General features: G+C 35.2%; 1 non-coding gene across 1 annotated transcript; it reads right to left on the reverse strand.

Annotated features, from left to right (window-relative positions):
* Positions 1-1450: 1450 nt before the first annotated feature.
* On the reverse strand, positions 1451-1557 carry LOC131181101 (small nucleolar RNA R71). The gene has a single exon (XR_009149728.1). It is a non-coding gene; the product is annotated as a small nucleolar RNA R71 (small nucleolar RNA).
* Positions 1558-25203: the final 23646 nt, after the last annotated feature.

The raw sequence follows: 25203 nt of genomic DNA on the forward strand, positions 1-25203 counted from the left end.
TGAGTAGTAACTAGGTTTTATTGATTATGATCTAAGTTTTCGATAATAACCTAAGGAAACAATAAGGTGAATTAAATAATTTATGCTTCATAAATTGTTATTCATCTTAACTACTTCCTTTTCTTAAAGTAGTTATTAATTTGATGAGGATAGCTTAATACCAATTCAGTTAATAATTAGAGTCAATAAGAGTGCTGGGCTCGAGTTGATGAGTATAGGGAAGTTAGGGGTTTTACCTCACTGTTTGGTAAATCTACGTTAAGTATTCAATAAGATATAATTGTATTTCTTTTGTCTATGATCGAATCAATGCATTGGAATGCGAATTACCTTGGACTGAAGTTTTTTTAATTTGAGAGTTTCATATTTAATTTTAGTTCTTTATTTCTGATTTTTTATTTCTTCTTTAGACTGCGAATTAAGCCCCCCCCCACCCCTCCCTCAACCTTTGTTTCTTTTTCCATTACACAAGTGCACGAAATTTAGTAATTCAGTCTCTAGGGTTCAACTTGGATTTACCACTTACTGCAGAAAATATTTTATAGCTGGTAATTTCAGTTAATTTAATTTATGGTGGAATCGACAACCATCAAGAATTTTGGCACCGTTGCTGGGGACTGAAATTTATTGGATTTCGTGTTTTTAGTGTTAGGATATTATGTTATTAATTTTATTTGTGAAGTGTTGTTATTTTTAGGTTTTCGGAAAAAATTACGGTGTTACTATTCATTGACAGATTTTTTGTTGAATTAGGAGAGCGGCCCATACCTATTTTGAAGGAAACGACATTCTGATCAAAACCAATAAATCCATTGGATTTCTTGGCCCCTCCCTCTTGAGGCCAAATTCCATTGTTTTCTAGGGTTTTGAGGTATTTTTTTGTTTTTACTTTGATTTCTTTTTGTTTATAACAAGAACTTCTCAATTTGGTGAGTTGATCTTTGATCCAAAAGTAGAAAAAATAGCTAAACAGTTGAGAAAATTGGCTAAGCAAGCTAGGCAGATTCCGAGTACATCTGAAGGAGTCCAATCTCTAAGGGAATTAAGTTCGGATTCAGATTCAAATTCAAATTCTAAAAATGAAACCATGGCTACTAGAACTTTGAAAGAGTTGGCTGCTCCTGATCTAAACCAACAGCCTTTGTGTATTCAATACCCTGCTTTAAATGTTGCTTTTGAGTTAAAATCTAGACTAATCCATTTGTTGCCTAAGTTTCATGGTCTTACAGGTGAGGATCCACATAAGCATCTGAAGGAATTTCATGTTGTGTGTTTCAGCATGAAACCTTAAGGAGTTTCAGAGGATCAAATCAAGCTTCAAGCTTTTCTTTTCTCACTGGAAGGCGCAGCTAAGGATTGGTTGTATTACCTTCCTTCTGGATCTGTCAACTCATGGAATGGGACGAAGCAAATATTTCTGGAGAAGTATTTTCCTACTTCCCGTGTTGCCAACATAAGAAAAGAAATTTGTGGCATCCGACAGTACAATGGAGAGAGTTTGTATGAGTATTGGGAGAGATTTAAGAAGCTGTGTGCAAGTTGTCCCCATCATCAAATAAGTGAGTAGCTTTTGATTCAGTATTTCTATGAAGGACTTCTACCAATGGACCGCAGTATGATAGATGCTACTTGTAACACCCTAAGCAAATCCCACATCGACAAAACAAGGGAGAGATGCTGGGTTTATAAGTTGGTGGTTCGTAACCCTTAGTGACGCATTTTAAAACCGTGAGGGCTTCGGCCCAGAGCAGACAATATCACTAGTAGGCCGAGCTATTACATACCACAAATGTAATGGCCCGGCCCACTAGTGATATTGTCCGCTCTGGGCCGAAGCCCTCACGGTTTTAAAATGCGTCACTAGGGGTTACGAACCACCAACTTATAAACCCAACATCTCTCCCATGTTTTATTGATGTGGGATTTGCCTAGGGTGTTACAATCCACCCCCCTTATGGGACTCAGCATCCTCGCTGAGGTTTGCCCCACCATAGTTCAAGGTTGCACGCAGAGCAGCTCTGATACCACAAATGTAATGGCCCGGCCCACTAGTGATATTGTCCGCTCTAGGCTGAAGCCTCACGATTTTAAAACGTGTCACTAGGGGTTATGAATCGCCAACTTATAAACCAGCATCTCTCCCGTGTTTTGTCAATGTGAGATTTGCCTAGGGTGTTGCAATAATGTAATGGCCCGGCCCACTAGTGATATTATCCACTCTGGGCCGAAGCCCTCATGGTTTTAAAACGCGTCACTAGGGGTTACGAATCACTAACTTATAAACCCAGCATCTCTCCCATGTTTTGTCGATGTGGGATTTGCCTAGGGTGTTACACTGCTAGTGGAGGAGCTTTGGTTGACAATACACCAGAAGAGGTAAGGAGGCTAATTGCTAACATGGCAGCAAACTTTCAGTAGTTTGGAATGAGAATGGATCACACACCAAAGAAGGTAAATGAGGTAAGTACATCTAACCTTAAGAAACAGATTTCTGATTTAACTTCTTTAGTGAGGCAATTGGCTGTAGGGAACACGTAAACTATTAAGATATGTGGAATTTGATCGGGTTTGGGTCATGCTACTGACATGTGTCCTGCGTTATAAGAGAATGAATAAATACAACATGCTAATGCAGTAGGAAATTATGGATAGCCACAACACAAGTATGATCCCTTTTCTAATACTTATAATCTAGGATGGCGAAATCATCCCAATTTGAGTTATGGGAATCAACTGGTGCAAAACTGATACCAGCAGCAGAGACAAGTGAATCAACCACCTCCACCTCCCTCTAATCAAGGTATGTCACTCGATGAAATTGTTAAGGCTACAATACATAATAGTTTCAACAGGAGACCAGAAATAGCATTCAAAATATAGAGAGGTAGATTGGTCAGTTAGCCTCATCTGTGAGTAAGCTTGAAGCTCAAGTTTTTGGAAAGCTTCTATCACAAATAGTCATGAATCCCAGAGAAAATGCGAGTGCTATACTATTACAGAGTGGGAAGAAAGTTGATAATCAGACTCCACATGAGTTAATGAAAAAGAAAAAGCAAGGAGCAAAAGAGTCTGAAGTTCTTGAAGTTGAGGTATGTCACACCTTACCCCTCCGTAAGGCATAACATGATCCCGTAGAATACTTAATGAACTACCGAACTTCGCCTACCGATAACTCATTAAGTACCCTACAAGGGATTTTAAAACAATTTTCTTACATTTTGAAAGTGGTGAGCATTTTGGTAGGAATTAAAAACCATTTATTCAAAGTTTAAATACTAGTAAAAATTTTTATCCATTTTAATTTTGCCGCAAATTTTATAAAAATTTTGACAGAGTTCCCTCTGTATTTTGAGAAACCAGTTCTTCAAAGACCTGTAAAAAGCACTTCCAAAAATATTTCACAACTCCCAACCTTCAATAACTCAATCATCTCAATTCAATGCACTTCAAAATAATTTCACAATACAAATCAAGTTTTCTCATCTCAAAATATTTAATATTTCCATTCACCAAGCATAAAGCAGAAAATCCATATGTACAAATATTAAATTTACAGAAGAGAATCCAAAATAATATTATTACAATTTATTTACAACTGCTCAACTACATTGACACATACAACATTTCTATATTTACATCAAGATTATCAACAAGGGTATAAAATAATACCCGTACAAAATGATCAGAGTAGTCCTCGATTTAATAGCAGCTCACTCTGCTGCTTTCTCCTTGCTCTTATCTGCGACAGCAAAATAAGCTATCGCTGAGTATAAAAATACTCAGTGGTGCACAATAAAAATTTAAAATACAACCAATAAATCATTCATTGCCCAAACACAATTTAAATATTTCTCAGTCACATTTTGCAAATATTAAAGTCCATAATAACACCATTTTGTCAAATAATCCATTAAACACAGTTTAGTCAAACAATTTCATAAACACAGTGTTGCCAGAGTCATACACAACTTAAGTCATGACACAAAATTTCCGATCAATGCCGTGTTGTACACCACGACAAAGCAATCTACAACCCCATTAATCGAAATCAATGAGGGAGGTGGCTAGCTAGCTAATGAGTACTCATCCGATCTACAACCTCAACTGGCAAGCCAGAGAGGGAGGAAAATAAACGATCTCAACCCCATAAATGGAGGAGGAAATGTGATACTGTCATGCTAAGTGTGAATCCAAAATCAATTTAAAACAATTATTTTCAATAATTTATAAGAGATCCCAAACAATTTTCAAAGTCATTTTTGTAGTTACAAAGTGGCAACACAATTCATAAATAACACAGCGACTTCATAAAGTATAGCAATTCAAATTTTCAATTGGAAAACAATTACATAAATTTATTGTGCACAAACCTGATTGGAGTCGCCTCTGACTCGCCTTAAGGGCTTTAAGGGCTTCCAAGTCTTTTTCAGCTGAAACACACAATTTCACAGTGTTTCAGTACCATAACTTAGCATAAATCTAAAAATAAATTTCACTTCATTTTAACAAGCTCTATTGCGTTAAATTCGACGTTCTCGAAGTTTTTGTGTTTTGGGTTACTATTCACTACACTATTCAAGTCAAATTGTTGACTTTTTAAGACTTAATAGGTATGGGAACTCCTACTTCACCCACATACCACATTTTGGTCATTAAACTTTTTGGTTTTGGTCATTTTCTCAAAGCTTAGGTCATTTTGGCAAAATTACCAATTTTCGGTTTTGGTGCTCTGAAGTTGCACTGTTCCATTGGTCAATCTACTGTTGGAATTTGGCAAAACTTCCTTCATAGAAAATGTTCCTTATTGTCTTAAGTGTATTCTCATTTTTGGATCACCCTAATCGGAGATTTGTAGCTCAAGTTATAGGCAAAATACAGTTACTGTTCACGTGCACTGTTCATGCTGAGATTTTGGTTCTGGCAGATTTTTGGTCCAACTTCGTTCAGTAATTTGATCAAGTTAAGTTCATAATTTGGTCTAACTCTCTTCATATGAAATGTTCTACTATGTCTTAGGTTTCCATCGGTTCAAGAATCGCCTAAATTGGAGTTTTCTAGAGAGAGTTATAGCCATTGGAACTTTACTGCTCAATGGAAATTCTGCAGAATCGCAGGTACAGTAACTCAACTTTGCTCAATAAATTTGAATGGGTTAATGGCATAATTTGGGTTGGTGTCCTTCATGAAAGTTTTAGATCTATATCTTATCTAATTGCTGGTAAAATTTCAGGTCAATTTGACTTGTCTAGCTCGAATTATGACCAAATGAACAGTACTATTCATTTGGTGAGTTTGGTGCAGTGGCAGCCTGCTCTCATTTCACTTTGGTCAATTGGTTCACCAAGTTTTGGTCAGTTTTTGGCCATGGTTCCTCAATGAAAATTGTGCTATTTTATGTCTATTTTCATCTCCAATTGGTGGCATATCAATTGGACTTGTAAAATTCCCGTTTTGGTCCTTCAAAGTAGGTTTGGTCATGCTGCTACGAATTTGTCTTCCATTCTAACAATTCCCATACATTTCCTTTGGTCATTATTGACCATTTTTCAGTCCACAATTGGTCAAAGATATCATTTATGCATTTCTCCAAAATTTGGTTCACAAACCCTAACATTCAAACCCTAATCTCACTAATTCATTGTATTTAACTACATTAATGGTTTTAATGCTAATCACTCAACTAGTTAAGGTTTCTACACTCATTCAAACTCATTAAATTCATGCAATTCATACTCCTTTCAACCAGGCCAAAATTTCAGCAATGGTCCTTTCCCCATATTTGTTTCATTTAATCAAGTTCTAGGCTCATTTCAAACACTAATTATGCATTTAAATGGAAAAATAAGGAGTTAACATACTAACCTTAACTTAAAGCTTCAAATCTCTAGCTTTAGCCCTTCTTTCTTCTTATACTCTTCTTCCTTAACCACAAAAAATAAGGACTTTTTTTCATTTTCCTCTCTTTTTTTTTATTTTTTTTTTCTATTAGTTCTTTAATTTAATTCTCGATTCTGAAATTCCCTTTTCTTTGATTTTATTTGACAGTTAGGACAGGAGTCAGCTCTCGGGGTCAATTGACCAAATTGCCCCTCGCCGGTTCATCCCGGTTTCCAAATAATTCCATATTTCTTCCGGCTCCCTGACCTAATTATTTGACTGGCTTAACAGTTCTTTTTCGTGATTTTCTCCTTTCCACTATGTTCATAAGGGTCCTAAGGACCGCAGCGTCACTTTTTACGGTTCGAAATTTGAGTTTAAAACGACTTGCGATGCGTTCAGAGAGGTCACTCATTGCTGTGACTCTTGGCTCGTTTAACCTCTTATGTTCTGTTTTTCTTATTTATAGTTAACTAATTAAACATTACTAATTATTTGTGTTTATGGCTTCTCAAATTGTCTTAAGTGTGGCCCTAATCCCATTAATTGTCCGGACCGACACCGGTCACCGAAACAGTGAAATATACCCGACTATACCAATAGGGGTATTACAATTCTCCCCCCCTTAAATAAATTTCGTCTCAAAATTTTACCTGGCATCAATCTCTGAACAGCTGTGGGTGTTGTCTCCTCATGTCCTCCTCTCGTTCCCAAGTAGCTTCTTGGCCTGAATGATGGTTCCACAGCACTTTTACCAATGGTATCTGCTTATTCCGTAGCTGCTTCACCTCATAAGCCAGAATCTTTATGGATTCTTCTTCATATGTGAGGTTTGGATTCACTTCTATTTCTTCTACTAGTAGTACATGAGATGGGTCTGATCGATACCTCCTCAACGTAGACACATGGAAGACATTATGTATCTTCTCCAACTCTGGAGGTAGTGCCAAACGATAAGCCAAAGGACCCACTCTTTCCAATACCTCATATGGCCCGATAAAACGATGACTTAGTTTCCCCTTTCTGCCGAATCTCATAATCCTCTTCCAAGGAGAAACCTTGAGGAAAACTTTCTCACCCACTGCATACTCAATATCCCTTCTTTTCAAATCAACATAGGACTTTTGACGGTCTGATGCAGCTTTAAGTCGATCTTTGATCACCCTAATTTTCTCTTCGGTCTGTTGAACAATTTCGGGTCCAATCATTTTTCTTTCACCCACGTCATCCCAACACAATGGGGTTCTACATTTCCTACCATACAAAGCTTCATATGGAGGCATCCCAATGCTTGATTGGTAGCTGTTGTTGTAAGCAAACTCAATCAAAGGCAAGTGTATATCTCAACTACCCTCAAACTCAATCACACAAGCCCGTAGCATGTCCTCCAAGATCTGAATTACCCTCTCAGACTGGCCATCTGTCTGTGGGTGGAATGCCGTACTGAAGTTCAATCTAGTTCCTAAGGCTCTCTGAAGACTACCCCAGAATCTAGAAGTGAACCTAGGATCTCTGTCTGATACAATGGATACTGGCACTCCATGCAGTCTCACAATCTCGTCAATGCACAACCTGGCCAATCTGTCCAAACTGTAGTCCATTCGAACTGGCAGAAAATGAGCAGACTTAGTCAGTCTATCAACAATGACCCATACTGCATCATGACCCTTCTGTGTCTTTGGAAGTCCCATCACAAAATCCATTATTATTCTCTCCCATTTCCATTCTGGCACTGGTAGTGGATGTAACAACCCAGTTGGTACTTGATGCTCTGCCTTTACTTGCTGACAAGTTAGGCATTTTGACACAAACTCTGCCACATCTCTCTTCATACCCATCCACCAGTAATGCTCCTTTAGCCCTCTATAAATTTTTGTACCACCAGGGTGCATAGCAAAAGGAGACTCATGTGCTTCCTTCAATATGATCTGCCTCAAATTAACATCATTAGGAACACACATTCTGCCTTGGTGTAGCAGTAAATCATCATCTCTGATTGAGAACTCTGGTTTCTTACCCTGCTGGACTTCTTCCATCAGCTTCTGATACTTCTTATCATTCTGCGCAGCCATTCTAATCTTATCAATCAATACTGGCTGTACATGCCATGCAACTGCTGTCTGCTCCTCATCATTAATCTCTAAACTGGCATGTAATGATCTCAACTCATGTATCAAAGACAAAGGAGTAACTTGTAGACTTGCCATAGTCTTGCGACTTAGGGCGTCAGCCACAACATTAGCTTTCCCTGGCTGATAGTCTATCAGACAATCATAGTCTTTTATCAACTCTAACCACCTCCTCTGTCTCAAATTCAACTCTTTCTGGGTGCCCAAATACTTCAAACTCTTATGATCTGTGTAGATGTAACACTTCTCCCCATACAAATAATGTCTCCAGATCTTAAGAGCAAACACAATTGCTGCAAGCTCCAAATCATGTGTTGGATAATTCCTCTCATGCGGTTTCAGCTGGCGTGATGCATAGGCAATGACATTTCGATCTTGCATGAACACACAACCTAACCCATTATGAGAAGCATCGCTGTAAACTGTATATTCTTTACCCGGTGTAGGTAAAGTCAGGACTAGAGCCTCAGTCAAACATCTCTTCAATTCATCAAAACTTTGCTGGCATTTGTCCGTCCACTGAAATTTCACATCCTTTCTAAGCAGCTTGGTCAATGGAGATGCCAACATGGAGAATCCCTTCACAAATCTACGGTAGTATCCAGCTAAACCCAGAAAACTGCGAATCTCTGTGACATTTCTGGGTGGCTTCCAATTAAGGACAGCTTCAATTTTGCTAGGATCTACCTTAATACCCTCTTCTGATACTACATGCCCCAAAAAGGATATCTCCTTCAGCCAAAATTCACACTTCGACAATTTGGCATATAGTTGTTTCTCTCTCAAAGTCTGCAGTACAATCCGCAGATGTCTATCATGCTCTTCTGCATTCCTCGAATAGATCAATATATCATCAATAAATACCACAACAAACTGGTCGAGGTATGGTCTGAAGATAGTGTTCATCAGATCCATAAAAGCAGCCGGAGCATTAGTTAACCCGAATGGCATGACCAAAAACTCATAATGGCCATAGCGGGTTCTGAAGGCAGTTTTAGCAATACTATGCTCTTGTACTTTCAGCTGATAATAACCTGATCTCAGGTCAATTTTGGAGAACACAGCTGCACCCCTCAACTGATCAAATAAGTCATCAATACGGGGCAATGGGTATCTGTTCTTTATTGTCACCTTATTCAACTGCCGATAGTCAATGCATAACCGGAGAGTGCCATCCTTCTTCTTTACAAACAACACTGGCGCTCCCAAAGTGACACACTAGGGCGGATAAAGCCCTTATCAAGCAATTCTTGCAATTGCACTTTCAACTCCTTCAATTCTGCAGGTGCCATTCTGTATGGTGTTATGGAGATTGGGTCCACACCAGGCATAACATCAATTTCAAACTGCACTTCTCTTTCTGGAGGTAATCCTGGCAATTCTTCAGGAAATACATCCGAAAAGTCACATGCAGTAGGAATGTCCTTCAGTGCTGGACTCCCCACTTGGGTGTCTATCACATGTGCCAAGTACGCCTACACCCTTTTCTAATCATTTTCTGGCGGTCAAATGAAATGATGTTTGAAGGCAATAATCGCTCTCTCCCCATGTATTACTACATCACCATGCGAGGAAGACCAAAAGTGGATCTTGATCTCTGATCAATCATGGCGTGATGCCTGGCTAACCAATCCATGCCCAAGATAATGTCATAATCTCTGAAGGGCATTTCAATTAAATCATACAGAAAAGTGTGTCCTTGGATCACCAAAGGACAATCTCTATATAGCCTATTTACCCTGACCTCCTGGCCTAATGGACTAGTTACTAGCACATCATAGTCCATTGGTACACACTGAATAGCAGTAGAACACATCACACTAGTACTAACATACGAATGTGTGGAGCCAGGATCAAATAACACATACACATCTTGGTCAAGGATGGAGAAAATACCATACAACATCGATGTTTGACCTCTTCCCTCGACGCATGGTATACACTCGATCGTGCGCCACTAGGTACTTGGCTGGTTAATGGTGCTCGACTTCCGGGGTGTTACCGGGACCCTACCTCTGCCTCTACCTCTAGCAATCGACGGTGACCCTCTAGGCAGAGACTTGGGTTGATCCTTCGGATGTGGCAAAAGATCCGCATCGCGCGGACTAGTGCAATCCTTAGCGAAATGTCCGCTTCCTCCACAGTTAAAACATGCACCAGTAGCCTTGAAACAAACCCCACCATGAGTTCTACCACACGTTTCACACTGCCGGACCGATAGAGATCCTCGAGAAGCTTGTTGGGTCGGCTGACCAGACCGAGGTGGTCTTTGGCCAGAAAATCTGCCTCTGCCTCTACGGGAGCTAGATCCCCCAAACTATTTCCTCTTGCCAGAACCACTTTCAGATGCTTATCCAGTAGTCTTTTCAGCCTTCTCTTTCTCTTGTGAACCCTTCTTCACTGCCCCTTCGGATTCTATCCTTTCTAATTCCAAGGCTTGTGAGATCAATTCAGCAAAATTCAGATGTCTGAAACCCACAACTTGCATTCTCAGACTCTGCCTTAGCCCGGACTCAAACCTCTTGCATCTGTCTCTAGGGGTGGAGACTAAGCTTCCAGCATAGTGGCTTAGCCTTGAGAAATCTCTCTCATATTCTGCTACAGTTCGGTTCCCTTGTTTCAAACTCAAGATTTCTTGCAACTTCATCTCCACATATGCATCGGGAACCCATTTCTGTCGGAACTCCCTCAAAAAGTCTGTCCATGTCAACACAGGTGGCTCAACCAGGCTGTGGTGGATGGTCTTCCACCATTCATATGCATCCCCTTGGAGAAGAGATACTGAATACTCGAACTTCAGCTCTTCCGTACACTGCAGCTTTCTAAAAACTCGTTCCATTCTTTCCAACCACTGTTCTGCCTCCAGTGGATCCACAGTGCCTTTAAACTCAGTGGCCCCAAATTTCATCAGTTTTTCATATTGCCGAGTTGAGGGCTGTGGTTGTGCTACAGGTACTGGCATCTGAGCTTGGGGTGGCACATTACCCGCCATTTGTTGGAAGAACGCAGCCATCTGCTGTACAAATTGAGCGGGAAACTGCGGTCTTTGGAGCAGAGTGAGTGGTGACCCACTCACGTTCGAGTCTTTGGGCTTCCCCTTGAACCTCAGCCTCAACAGATTGTTCTTCGGAATGATCTCCTCCTTCCATTCCGTTTTTCACAATTTTCTACTTCCTGAGATCAAACACAAGGAGGTTGACCTCTGTTAGTGCATATTCATGATGTAAATATGTCATATGTATCAATTAAAGACACTTGAGCAGTTGTACTTATCAAAAAAATATTCATATGCATAGTCAAAATTTATTGAAAAACCATGCTCTGATACCACTAAAACATGTCACACCTTACCCCTCCGTAAGGCATAACATGATCCCATAGAATACTTAATGAACTACCGAACTTCGCCTACCGATAACTCATTAAGTACCCTACAAGGGATTTTAAAACAATTTTCTTACATTTTGAAAGTGGTGAGCATTTTGGTAGGAATTAAAAACCATTTATTCAAAGTTTAAATACTAGTAAAAATTTTTGTCCATTTTAATTTTGCCACAAATTTTATAAAAATTTTGACAGAGTTCCCTCTGTATTTTGAGAAACCAGTTCTTCAAAGACCTGTAAAAAGCACTTCCAAAAATATTTCACAACTCCCAACCTTCAATAACTCAATCATCTCAATTCAATGCACTTCAAAATAATTTCACAATACAAATCAAGTTTTCTCATCTCAAAATATTTAATATTTCCATTCACCAAGCATAAAGCAGAAAATCCGTATGTATAAATATTAAATTTACAGAAGAGAATCCAAAATAATATTATTACAATTTATTTACAACTGCTCAACTACATTGATACATACAACATTTCTATATTTACATCAAGATTATCTACAAGGGTATAAAATAATACCGGTACAAAATGATCAGAGTAGTCCTCGATTTAACAGCAGCTCACTCTGCTGCTTTCTCCTTGCTCTTATCTGCGACAGCAAAATAAGCTATCACTGAGTATAAAAATACTCAGTGGTGCACAATAAAAATTTAAAATACAACCAATAAATCATTCATTGCCCAAACACAATTTAAATATTTCTCAGTCACATTTTGCAAATATCAAAGTCCATAATAACACCATTTTGTCAAATAATCCATTAAACACAGTTTAGTCAAACAATTTCATAAACACAGTGTTGCCAGAGTCATACACAACTTAAGTCATGACACAAAATTTCTGATCAATGCCGTGTTGTACACCACGACAAAGCAATCTACAACCCCATTAATCAAAATCAATGAGGGAGGTGGCTAGCTAGCTAATGAGTACTCATCCGATCTACAACCTCAACTGGCAAGCCAGAGAGGGAGGAAAATAAACGATCTCAACCCCATAAATGGAGGAGGAAATGTGATACTGTCATGCTAAGTGTGAATACAAAATCAATTTAAAACAATTATTTTCAATAATTTATGAGAGATCCCAAACAATTTTCAAAGTCATTTTTGTAGTCACAAAGTGGCAACACAATTCATAAATAACACAGCGACTTCATAAAGTATAGCAATTCAAATTTTCAATTGGAAAACAATTACATAAATTTATTGTGCACAAACCTGACTGGAGTCGCCTCTAGGCCTTGACTCAGTCTTTAAGGGCTTCCAAGTCTTTTTCAGCTGAAACACACAATTTCATAGTGTTTCAGTACCATAACTTAGCATAAATCTAAAAATAAATTTCACTTCATTTTAACTAGCTCTATTGCGTTAAATTCGACGTTCTCGAAGTTTTTGTGTTTCGGGTTACTATTTACTACACTATTCAAGTCAAATTGTTGACTTTTTAAGGCTTAATAGGTATGGGAACTCCAACTTCACCCACATACCACATTTTGGTCATTAAACTTGTTGGTTTTGGTCATTTTCTCAAAGCTTAGGTCATTTTGGCAAAATTGTCAATTTTCGGTTTTGGTGCTCCGAAGTTGCACTGTTCCATTAGTCAATCTACTGTTGGAATTTGGCAAAACTTCCTTCATAGAAAATGTTCCTTATTGTCTTAAGTGTATTCTCATTTTTGGATCACCCCAATCAGAGTTTTGTAGCTCAAGTTATAGCCAAAATACAGTTACTGTTCACGTGCACTGTTCATGCTGAGATTTTGGTTCTGGCAGATTTTTGGTCCAACTTTGTTCAGTAATTTGATCAAGTTAAGTTCATAATTTGGTCTAACTCTCTTCATATGAAATGTTCTACCATGTCTTAGGTTTCCATCGGTTCAAGAATCGCCTAAATTGGAGTTTTCTAGAGAGAGTTATAGCCATTGGAACTTTACTGCTCAATGGCAATTCTGCAGAATCGCAGGTACAGTAACTCAACTTTGCTCAATAAATTTGAATGGGTTAATGGCATAATTTGGGTTGGTGTCCCTCATGAAAGTTTTAGATCTATATCTTATCTAATTGCTGGTAAAATTTCAGGTCAATTTGACTTGTCTAGCTCGAATTATGACTAAATGAACAGTACTGTTCATTTGGTGAGTTTGGTGCAGTGGCAGCCTGCTCTCATTTCACTTTGGTCAATTGGTTCACCAAGTTTTGGTCAGTTTTTGGCCATGGTTCCTCAATGAAAATTGTGCTATTTTATGTCTATTTTCATCTGCAATTGGTGGCATATCAATTGGACTTGTAAAATTTCCGTTTTGGTCCTTCAAATTAGGTTTGGTCATGCTGCCAGCAGCATGACCAATTGACCTACGAATTTGTCTTCCATTCTAACAATTCCCATACATTTCCTTTGGTCATTATTGATCATTTTTTAGTCCACAATTGGTCAAAGATATCATTTATGCATTTCTCCAAAATTTGGTTCACAAACCCTAACATTCAAACCCTAATCTCACTAATTCATTGTATTTAACTACATTAATGGTTTTAATGCTAATCACTCAACTAGTTAAGGTTTCTACACTCATTCAAACTCATTAAATTCATGCAATTCATACTCCCTTCAACCAGGCCAAAATTTCAGCAATGGTCCTTTCCCCATATTTGTTTCATTTAATCAAGTTCTAGGCTCATTTCAAACACTAATTATGCATTTAAATGGAAAAATAAGGAGTTAACATACTAACCTTAACTTAAAGCTTCAAATCTCTAGCTTTAGCCCTTCTTTCTTCTTATACTCTTCTTCCTAAGTTGAGATTACAAGTTCTAGTGAAGTTTTTAGGGAAGTTATGTTGATTGGGTGAAGCAAATTAAGCTTAAAAGTAAGCTTAAAGAAAGAGCTTTCATGGAGGGTTTTTGGGAAGGAAGTGGGGCGGCAATTGGGAAGGAAGAAGAAATGATTTTTGTTTTTTTTTTTCTTTTCTTTTCTTTATTTATTTAGGCTTATGGAAGACCACAAAAAGTCCAATTAAATAATTCAACTAATTAATTTATTTTTGGCATCATGCATGAGATCATGCATGATGTCATCACTTTTGACTTTTTTTCATTTTCCTCTCTTTTTTTTTATTTTTTTTTCTATTAGTTCTTTAATTTAATTCTCGATTCTGAAATTTCCTTTTCTCCGATTTTATTTGACAGTTAGGTCAGGAGTCAGCTTTCGGGGTCAATTGACCAAATTGCCCCTCGCCGGTTCATCCCGGTTTGCAAATAATTCCATATTTCTTCTGGCTCCCTGACCTAATTATTTGACTGGCTTAACAGTTCTTTTTCGTGATTTTCTCTTTTCCACTGTGTTCATAAGGGTCCTAAGGACCGCAGCGTCACTTTTTACGGTTCGAAATTTGAGTTTAAAATGACTTCGCAGTCGTTCCCGAGGAGGTCACTCATCGCCGTGACTCTCGGCTCGTTTAACCTCTTATGTTCTGTTTTTCTTATTTATAGTTAACTAATTAAACATTACTAATTATTTGTGTTTATGGCTTCTCAAATTATCTTAAGTGTGGCCCTAATCCCATTAATTGTCCGGACCGACACCGGTCACCGGAACAGTGAAATATACCCGGCTATACTAATAGGGGTGTTACAAGGTAAATATTGAACCTAAACTGAATATGGTTAATAATTCTGTTCTTCCTCCATTCTCATGCAGGTTGGCTAAAAATAAGAAAAAAGAACAAGAGAAAGAAATGTTGGAGACTTTCAAGAAGGTAGAGATTAATATACCTCTACTTGATGCGATCAAACAAATCTCTAGGTATGCTAAATTCCTTAAGGAGTTATGCACTACAAAGCCAAGTTGAGGAATAATGAGAAGATCAGTGTGGGGGAAAATGTGTCAGCATTAATTCAGCGGAAATTACCCCCTAAGTGTAAGGATCCAAGTTCATTTTCTATTCCATGCAGAATAGGTGATTCTAAATTTGAACATGCAATGGCAGATTTAAGAGCATCTATTAATGTTATGTCAAATTCAGTTTTTCAAACTTTGAATTTGGGTCCTTTGAAAGAAACCAGTGTCATTATTCAGTTAGCTGATCATTCTAATGCTTACCCATTGGGAGTAGTTGAGGATGTGTTAGTGCAGGTTGGAGAAATGATTTTTCCTGCAAATTTTTACATTCTAGACATGGAGGATAGTGTTCCCACATCAAAGTCAGCTTTGATTTTGTTTGGAAGACCTTTCCTAAAAACTGCCAAGACAAAAACTGATGTGGATGAGGGTACCTTAACTATGGAGTTGGAAGGAAAGACTGTCAAATTTAATATCTTTGATGCCAAAAAGTATCCTGCTGATATTCATTTTGTCTTTTCTATTGATGTTGTTGATACATTTGTGCAGGATGTTTTTGAGTTAAGCATGGAGGATGAGTTAGAAAGAAAATCACAATTGCATGAATTAGAGGAAATTCGCCTTAAGGCTTATGAGAATTCTAGAATCTATAAAGAAAAGACCAAGGCATTCCATGACAAACTAAGGAAGCAGTTTATAATTGGACAAAAAGTTTTATTGTATAATTCCATATTGAAGCTGATGTCTGGTAAGTTGCATTCTCATTGGATTGGACCCTTTGTTGTTACTAATGTGTTTCCTTATGATACAGTTGAAATTCAAAGTTTAGGAACTAATAAAGTATTCAAGGTCAACGGTCATGAACTCGGGCCATTTTATGAGGAGTTTCAGGAGCATTCAGTGGATTAAGAAGCTTTGCCATGTTGAGCTAACGACGATAAACAAAAGCGCTTCTTGGGAGGTAACCCATGGGTGGCTTGTTAGCCACAATCAGATTTGTTTTCTTTCCCTTACTTTATTTTATTTTCTAGCATTTTTTTTCTTTTCTTTTATATTTGGGCTTTACATTGGGGACAATATAAGTTTTAAGTGTGGGGGAGGAGAAATTTGATTTCAAAAAATAAATAAATAAATAAAAATAAAAATAAATAAAATAAAATAAAATAAAATTTGTTCTCATAAGCTTAATTCATGATTCTATATTAACTCTCGGAGAGAAGTGCTTTGTCCTTGAAATGACTTTTCTATTTTAGGTTGAATTTTTGAGATTTTAAGCAAGGTAATAGTAACTTTAATGATGGATTTTCCCTCTTCTCCATACCATAGAGTAATTTTTTTTTCTGCATAAATCATTTAGGCTTGATTTAATGGTAAAATGATTAGTTATGTGTGCTTTAAACTAATGTCATGCATATTTTAGAACTTTGTTTAATCTATCAGGGCACTTTATAATATGTAGATGCATAAATTGGGGGAAATAAAAAGTTGAACTTAAAAATTGCTCCGCTATTTTAGTTAAACAAACTAACCAGGGGTCACCCCATGTCGATTCTCAGGCCAAAAGCTATCTAGGATATGAGCAAGGTACTTTTCTGAATGTGACGGTTGAAATAAAAAAAAAAAAAAGTAACTGTGACAAGAGAGAAGTACCAATTTCAAATATAAAAAAAAAAAGGCATTTCTATCTCCCCTTAGATTTGCAAAGAGCTATAATTGTTGTGCCTTGATAAATTAGCCTTGTGTTTTGGTGTGTATTGATTTAAAATTTTATGGAACTTTAATTATGTGAGCTTTATTGATTTCAAGCCTTTTGTTTTGTGTTGGAAAATTATTGATATATTGGTATGGTGTTGATGGAATTTATTGTGATGGTTATTACCTTACTTGCCTCTTCTTTCAAACTTTCAATCTTTTGTTAGAGAATGTTGTGATAGGGTGAAGTTAAGGAACTTCTAAGTGGAGTTGATTGAGAGTTTAAGTCATACTTGAGGACAAACATGGAATAAGTGTGGGGAAATTTGATAAGTGCATAATTTATTAATTTTACTCCCATTACATTTAGTGTTTTTAGTGTGTTTTTATGTTTAATTCAATTGGTTAGGCATTTCATATCAATTAAGCATATTTTTAGATAGTTGTTGGAATAATTGTGTTAAATGGAGAAATTTTCAGCATTTGCATTAATATGACCTTTGCTGTGTTTTTCAGATGTTTCCAATGCTATTTAATTCGTTGAAAAGCTAAGTCAGAGCACTACAAATGACAAAGATGGGCCAAAGCCCAGATCAGTCTCTAAAGTTGTTAAAGTTAGTCGTGAATCTAATACAAAAGCCCAGACTTGATGTGTCACGACCAATTTTAGTGTTTATTTTGTATCTGGAGTTCCAGAGGTCCAAATGAAGCAAGCCTAGACCCAATTGATCCTTAAGAGCCACCTCTACAACTTCTATGAAGGGCTGGAAGCAAGATGAGGTCATTTTAATTGTCAAAAATGGCAATGAAATCGTCATTATGGGCTGGATATTTTGTCAGAACCAGTCTCGGTTTTTGGGCTATAACTTGGGTTGTAGACCTCGGATTTAGGCAAATGAGTACCTGTTGGAAAGCTAAGAAATAGGGCTACAACTTTCATGAAGACAGCAGAGATAGATTCGAAAGAAAAGTGGCTAAAAAATGGCCTTGATTGCAAAGACGTGAGTGCAGGCTGAAAATCTATCTTTTGAATTTCAAAACTTTTCCTAGTTTGATTCCTATCTTTGGGATTAGGTTTTTTATTATAAAGGCATCTTTGGGCAGCAGCATTGACAGAAGCATTCAGACCTTCAACATGCGTCCAACACCTTATTCCTCATTCACATCCATAATTTTAGATTTCTTTATTTTATTTTTCTTTTGTAAGCCATGAACATGAGTGGCTAAGTTCTAAATTCAATTCAAGGGATTCATGTTCTTATGCATGATTTGTGAGACCAGATTTTTTATTTAATTTATGTCTTTTTGAATATTTATTGTTTCCTTATTTAATTGTTTTTTATCTATTGAATGATTTGCTAAAAAGGCCTATTAGTTAATTGTTTGATTTGATCAATTGCTAATTCATCTTCATAATCCATAATTGTTGTGTAAGATTGAATGTGATTAGCTATTAGGTTTTATTGATTATGATCCAAGTTTTTTATAATAACCTAAGGAAACAATAGGGTGAATTAAATGATTTATGCTTCATAAATTGTTGTTCAACTTAACTACTTCCTTTTCTTAAAGCAGTTGTTAATTTGATGAAGATTGCTTAATACCAATTCAGTTAATAATTAGAGTCAATAAGAGTGCTAGGCTCGAGTTGATGAGTATAGGGAAGTTAGGGATTTTACCTCGTTGTTTGGTAAATCTACGTTAAGTATTCAATAAGATATAATTGTATTTCTTTTGTCTATGATCGAATCAATGCATTGGAATGCGAATTACCTTGGAATAAAGTTTGTTTAATTTGAGAGTTTCATATTTAATTTTAGTTCTTAATTTTTGATTTCTGATTTTTTCTTTAGACTACGAATTACCCCCCCCCCCCAAAACCTTTGTTTCTTTTTCCATTACACAAGTGCACCAAATTTAGTAATTCAGTCTCTAGGGTTCGACCTGGATTTACACTTACTGCAGAAAATATTTTATAATTGGTAATTTCAATTAATTTAATTTCTGGTGGAATCAACAACCATCAAGATCGCACTATCTAGACCAATCTCACCCAACACTCTCAATCCATCATACTTTCAAGTCCTCAAACTCCATCAACAATCATATGGAAGAAAATGATTTGTGAAGCTCACATTCACAAGCTTGAAACTTTATTTTGTGTTTGTGACTAATGTTGATATTTGGATGATGTTTAAATATTTGGATAATTACGCTTTTATATTTGGATGATGTTACTTAATATGTGTCTTAACATGTTAAACAAGTTAATGTGTCACAGAATAAATATATACGAAATTTGCTCTAACTCAGAGAGTGTAAATGACCATTGGTGTCAACCCATATATTATACTTGGGTTGCTTTTAGCAAAATAGTTTAAGCCAATTTGGTTTGACTTTGTCTGACTTTATATTTTCTTTATTTTACTTGTTATTATAACTCATGTGACATTTAAAATGATCAATTTATTTAAATAGATTAAAAATGTCATATCATATTATATCTTATGAATTTATTTAAATAGATTATACAAATTATATCATGTAATTTATATCATAAATATATTAATATTAAAATTGAACATTTTAACACCATTAATTATATAAATCATGTTTGAATTAGTGATTTTTATGTTATATGTGTAGTTGGACATGACTCGTACATGTCCGTAAACATGAATTACAAGTCCTAAACTAATCTTGAACGGTCCAATGCTATTGGATTTAAAAAAGTGAACCAAAAAGATTCACAATGAACATGAAAACTTTAGAACTGCTTTAAGCAAGAAGAAAAAGCGGAAAGGTCAAACAAAACTGTAACACCCTAGGCAAATCCCACATCGACAAAACACGGGAGAGATGCTGGGTTTATAAGTTGGTGATTCGTAACCCCTAGTGACGCGTTTTAAAACCGTGAGAGCTTCGGTCCAGAGCGGACAATATCACTAGTGGGTCGGGCCATTACATTTGTGGTATCAGAGCCACTCCGCGTGCAACCTTGAACGATGGTGGGGCAAACCTCAGCGAGGACGCTGAGTCCCATAAGGGGGGTGAATTGTAACACCCTAGGCAAATCCCACATCGACAAAACACGGGAGAGATGCTGAGTTTATAAGTTGGTGGTTCGTAACCCCTAGTGACGCGTTTTAAAACCGTGAGGGCTTCGGTCCAGAGCGGACAATATCACTAGTGGGCCGGGCCATTACAAAAACCTTCTTGACTGAAATTTTGGATAGACTATGACAAGAAAGTGTATAATTTTATTTATATATAAATAATAAAAATGATAAATTATATTTGAAATAAAATTTATTAAAATTTAAATAATATATTAATTAACTATTAACTCGGATAACTAACCCATATTTCATTTTATTTTTGTAATAGCTTACGCAAAGTAGCAGCAGAAAATGACAACTACTGGGAAACTTCTAGATGGAATTTCAGGATACCTTATGATTTCTCAACAGTAAATAATTTCTTTTTCATTTTAAAAATAAATTATTTATATTAAAAATTGAAATATTTATTATAAAGAGAAAAGCTTCTTTTATAATTTGGTTTTATAATTATGATTCTAATCATTAAGGTGAGGATAGAGTAATAAATCCAATATCAATTATTATGCATATGCTAACAATATTTTTTATGTCTTCTATATTTGTTCAGGTTTGAATTATTTGAGTTTTATCTATTTTTGCATGAATTTAGATCGATTCTTTTTCTTTTTTTTTTGCTGATTGATCCAATTTTATGGGTTGAGTTATTTGGAATTAAATTTTTTAATTAATTTTACTAATTTATATTTTTAAATTAAAATTCTCGGTTAATTATTCATCTAGCTTTTAATTGAATTTTTAATTTAAAAAATGATTTATATTTAGATTATTTCAAGATTTATTGCGATTGCATAGGATACTACCAAATCACATAAATATAGCGAGTAGAAACTGCAAATCCATTTTTATTTTATGGGTAGGATTTTTTTTATCTAGATCTAATTTATTATAAACTCAAAATATAAATATGTGCGATTAATATATTTAATATGTGTATTCTACTATATATCTTGTATCTTAAATTCATGATATATCAGGTTTAGACTAAAATTTTCTTTATGGTTATTAGCATCAATGCTGTGTATGGGTTTGGGCTTTGTTTCATCTTTACTACTTTATTTTCATTCCTTAATCATATCCAAATTGTGATTATTCACAAAATTGAATTTTAGAAGAAATTAATATGCTATACCCAAAAGGCCAAAACACAAAAGATAAAGATAGCAAATGTGTAAAAATAAAAAGTGAATTATATAAATATTTTTAAATTTCAATTAAAATATTATTTTACAAGAAAAAATATCTAAAATTCTTTCAATTACTTTTTTTAAAAGCTTAAAATTTTTAGATTTACAATTTCAAGCACCATAAAATTTTGCTCATGATTTTAAATAAGATTTAATTTAATTTATATATCAATTAATAAAAATTTTAATTTTAAATAATATGTTAATTATAATGAACTTATATGCATGTATCACTTCTTCAAGATTTTGTAAGCTATACATTTTTTTTCAAAGTGTTTGTTATTTTTTTTTTTCCTTTTTAAAGGCTATTTTGAATGCTATTAGAATATAAATCCGAAAGGGAGTTACAAGAATTACTACTCCACCATGAGATATCCTAGTGGAACACAAATTTCAAAAATTGTGAACCCTTCATAGAAGAACCTAAATCATCGAGCAGCTAGGACATTGAAGATTTTGTAGTTGGTGAAGATATTAATCTTTTGCAAACTTAGTCAGGTGTGTGATTGTTAAATGTTATATTTCAGTTTGCAGATTACTAATTTACCTCTAAACATTCTTGATAGTAATTGGGTATGTAACTAGATTCATTATCGTCACCATTACTAATATATTTATATGTATAGAGAGAGAGAGAGGTAAATTAGAATTTTTTTCAGAATGAAATATAATATTTAAGAATCACTTACATGCCTAAACTTGTTCAATTAGAGATTAATTACACCATCAATAATATATTCACCAGTTACAAAATTTTCAATGAATCTGTGATGAATCTATGGTGACTTAGGCTCTTCTATGATGGATTTATAATTTTGGGTTCTTAATCCAGACTCCAATATTGGATTCACAACCACAGTATTGTTTCCATACAAGGCAGAGTTTTCAACATAAATAATTAATTAACTCAACTTCTATTTATTTCACAGAAAATAACTTGTATATGAAAAATATTTTTTAAAAAATATTTTTATAAAAAATATTTTTTATTATTTGGTTGAAATATTAAATTAATTATTTGTGTTTATTTTATATATGTATAAATATTTTCACATTTTAAAAAGATTATCAAATATTTTATACTTAATAACAATGAATAGTTATAATAGTTGATCACTAACAATTGCTTGCACAAAATTGATGACTGAACCCTTTTGGTTAACAAATGACTGTTACCATTCAAACAAAAATTTTTAAAATTTTTTATAAAAAACTAATATTTTAAACATTTTTAATAGTTTATTTTCTTAAAAAAATTATTAATATATTGAAAGAAAAATAAAAGCACAAATATAGGCATTTGGGATCTCTTTTAATAAAATTTCATGAAGCTATTAATGTAAGCTATACATTTTATTTCAAAGTGTTTGTTTTTTTTTTTCCTTTTTAAAGGCTATTTTGAATGCTATTAAAATATAAATGTGACGCCCCTTACCCGTCTATTGTATAGCCGAGCAAGAAATGCCACATTCGGTGCCAGAGCACCCTATCTTGTTTTATCATGTCTATTGTAAACTTTTGATGTCATTTAAAATATGTATTCTATGTGTAGAAATTTTTTTTTTTTATGACATATTTCTGTGGAGACCCGGACAGAGCCTCCCCTGTTTTATTAGCATCTGGCGGGTTCCACTATCACCTGTTAACATATTCATAGTCATCTCACATATTTCCATATCATATTCTCTTTTATCATATCATTCACAACTATTTATGAGATCTCAAAATGAAGTATCATCAATTGCATTCATATGGAAATTCATAGATAATAAATTACAAGTTTTCATTTCAATCTCAACTAAAATTTCAAGTCCAAAATGAAATACATCATAAACTAGTAATTACATCATGACTAAACATAATGAACCAAAATACTAGTTTATACATGGGGCCTACCAAAATACAAATGTAGAGGTGACTAGTAAACACTGGCAGATCTGATCGGTCTCTGTGTGAGTACTACTACTGCTGCTGCTGGGACTGATCTCCAGTACCTACGCTATGGAAAACCAATGCTCTAAACATAACGTTTAGTGGTGCATAATTTATAATAACAATAATTTAATAATTTAAATAATAATGGTAAATTCAAAATTTCTGTATCTTTTACATTTTTATTTCACTTTGGGAACAATTTAATTTATCAGGATCTTTTCTGTTTACTTATTGTATATTCAATCTTAATTAATCATTTTCAATGCCCAAGACCTATAACAAATTATAAAAGCTGGATGCACGGGTGTATACTGGTTAGACAGCCATATGTCTATCCAATATACGTCTGTCAGGCACGAGGCCAGCTGTCGGGCACGAGACCCGCTATCAAGCTTGTAAAGCCAGAAATAAAGGAGGCACAATGGTCAGTAAGTAGGCATATAGCCTATAGAACAATCATACCAGACATATATTGTCAGTTCATGATTTTCTCGGTAGGCAGTACTGCTATCTGTAGTCCCTAATTGGTATACCAATTTATCCAAACTAAATAAATAAGTCTAGGTATACTATGGGCAATTAAACATTTTTAATTAATTTAGCAGTATTCATTGTTACTATTTTCTAGTACTGTTCATTGGTACCATTAATTTCATATTAATAGGACATTGTCCCAATTTACATATTCATATGATTTTTAATATTTAATTATCCTTATGAGTATTTTAATTATCATATATAGCATTTTTCCCATTAACCTTTTTTTAGGTTCATGTTGATTTGTTATATTTATCTAGGAATTTGACTAGGTTAGGATGTCTATTTAGTCACACTTCCTTCATAACAATTGCTCCTCTATGTTTAAACTTGAATTTCAGTTTTGAATCACTGAATTTGGGGTTATATAACTCAAGTTATGGTCAAAATACCAAAGGAACAGTATTTTGCACAATTTCTGGGTTGGCAGTTTTAGTGACTAAACTTGTGCTAACAATTTGATTTGGTTAAAGGCAAAACTGGGTCAAGTGGTCTTCATGAAAAGTGTATCCCTATGTCTAAACTTTCCATTGATGAAATTTTAGGTCATTTGGACCAGTATAGAGAGAGTTATGACCAAATGAATACGTACTATTCATTTGGTCATTTTCTGGGTTGGCAGTTTTAGTGACCCAAATTGTGCTGACAATTTGAATTAGTTAAAGGCAAAACTGGGTCAAGTGGTCTTCATGAAAAGTGTAGCCCTATGTCTAAGCTTTCTATTGATGAACTTTTAGGTCATTTGGACCAGTATATAGAGAGTTATGACCAAATGAACACGTACTGTTCATTTAGTCATTTTCTGGGTTGGCAGTTTTAGTGACCCAAATTGTGCTGACAATTTGAATTAGTTAAAGGCAAAACTGGGTCAAGTGGTCTTCATGAAAAGTGTAGCCCTATGTCTAAGCTTTCCATTGATGAAATTTTAGGTCATTTGGACCAATATAGAGAGAGTTATGACCAAATGAACACGTACTGTTCATTTGGTCATTTTCTGGGTTTGGTGCAGGATAATCCGAATTTGGGCAGTATTTAGGTCAAGTTTTGGACAGAATTTGGGCATGATTTCTTCATAGAAAATGGCCTATGTTGAGTCTAATTTCACCTCCAATTGGCCTCATACCAATTGGAGGCACACATTTTCAATTATGGGTCAATAAACCCACTGGACTCATTGAGTCTAAACCTGCAAAAAATTGAACACTCCCAATATCTCAATTCCTCCAACTTCCTTACTTCAATTTGCATGTAATACACTTCTATAAGCAACAATCTCAACTCAATAGGTCAATTTCAACATTTTACACAAAGTCCTCAACATTTACAAACCCTAGTTTTCAAAGTTTCAAATTTACACAAATACTACACAATCAAACACCCAAATATTTCAACTCATTACACATTCTCATGGAACCATTTTTCATCACTTAAAAGCAATAAACTTCAAGTTCCATGGCTGCCAAAAATTCAAGGGTTCTTTCCTCTAGATTTT

This window comes from Hevea brasiliensis, chromosome 6, assembly GCF_030052815.1.
Source record: "Hevea brasiliensis isolate MT/VB/25A 57/8 chromosome 6, ASM3005281v1, whole genome shotgun sequence".
Classification (NCBI taxonomy): Eukaryota; Viridiplantae; Streptophyta; class Magnoliopsida; order Malpighiales; family Euphorbiaceae; genus Hevea; species Hevea brasiliensis.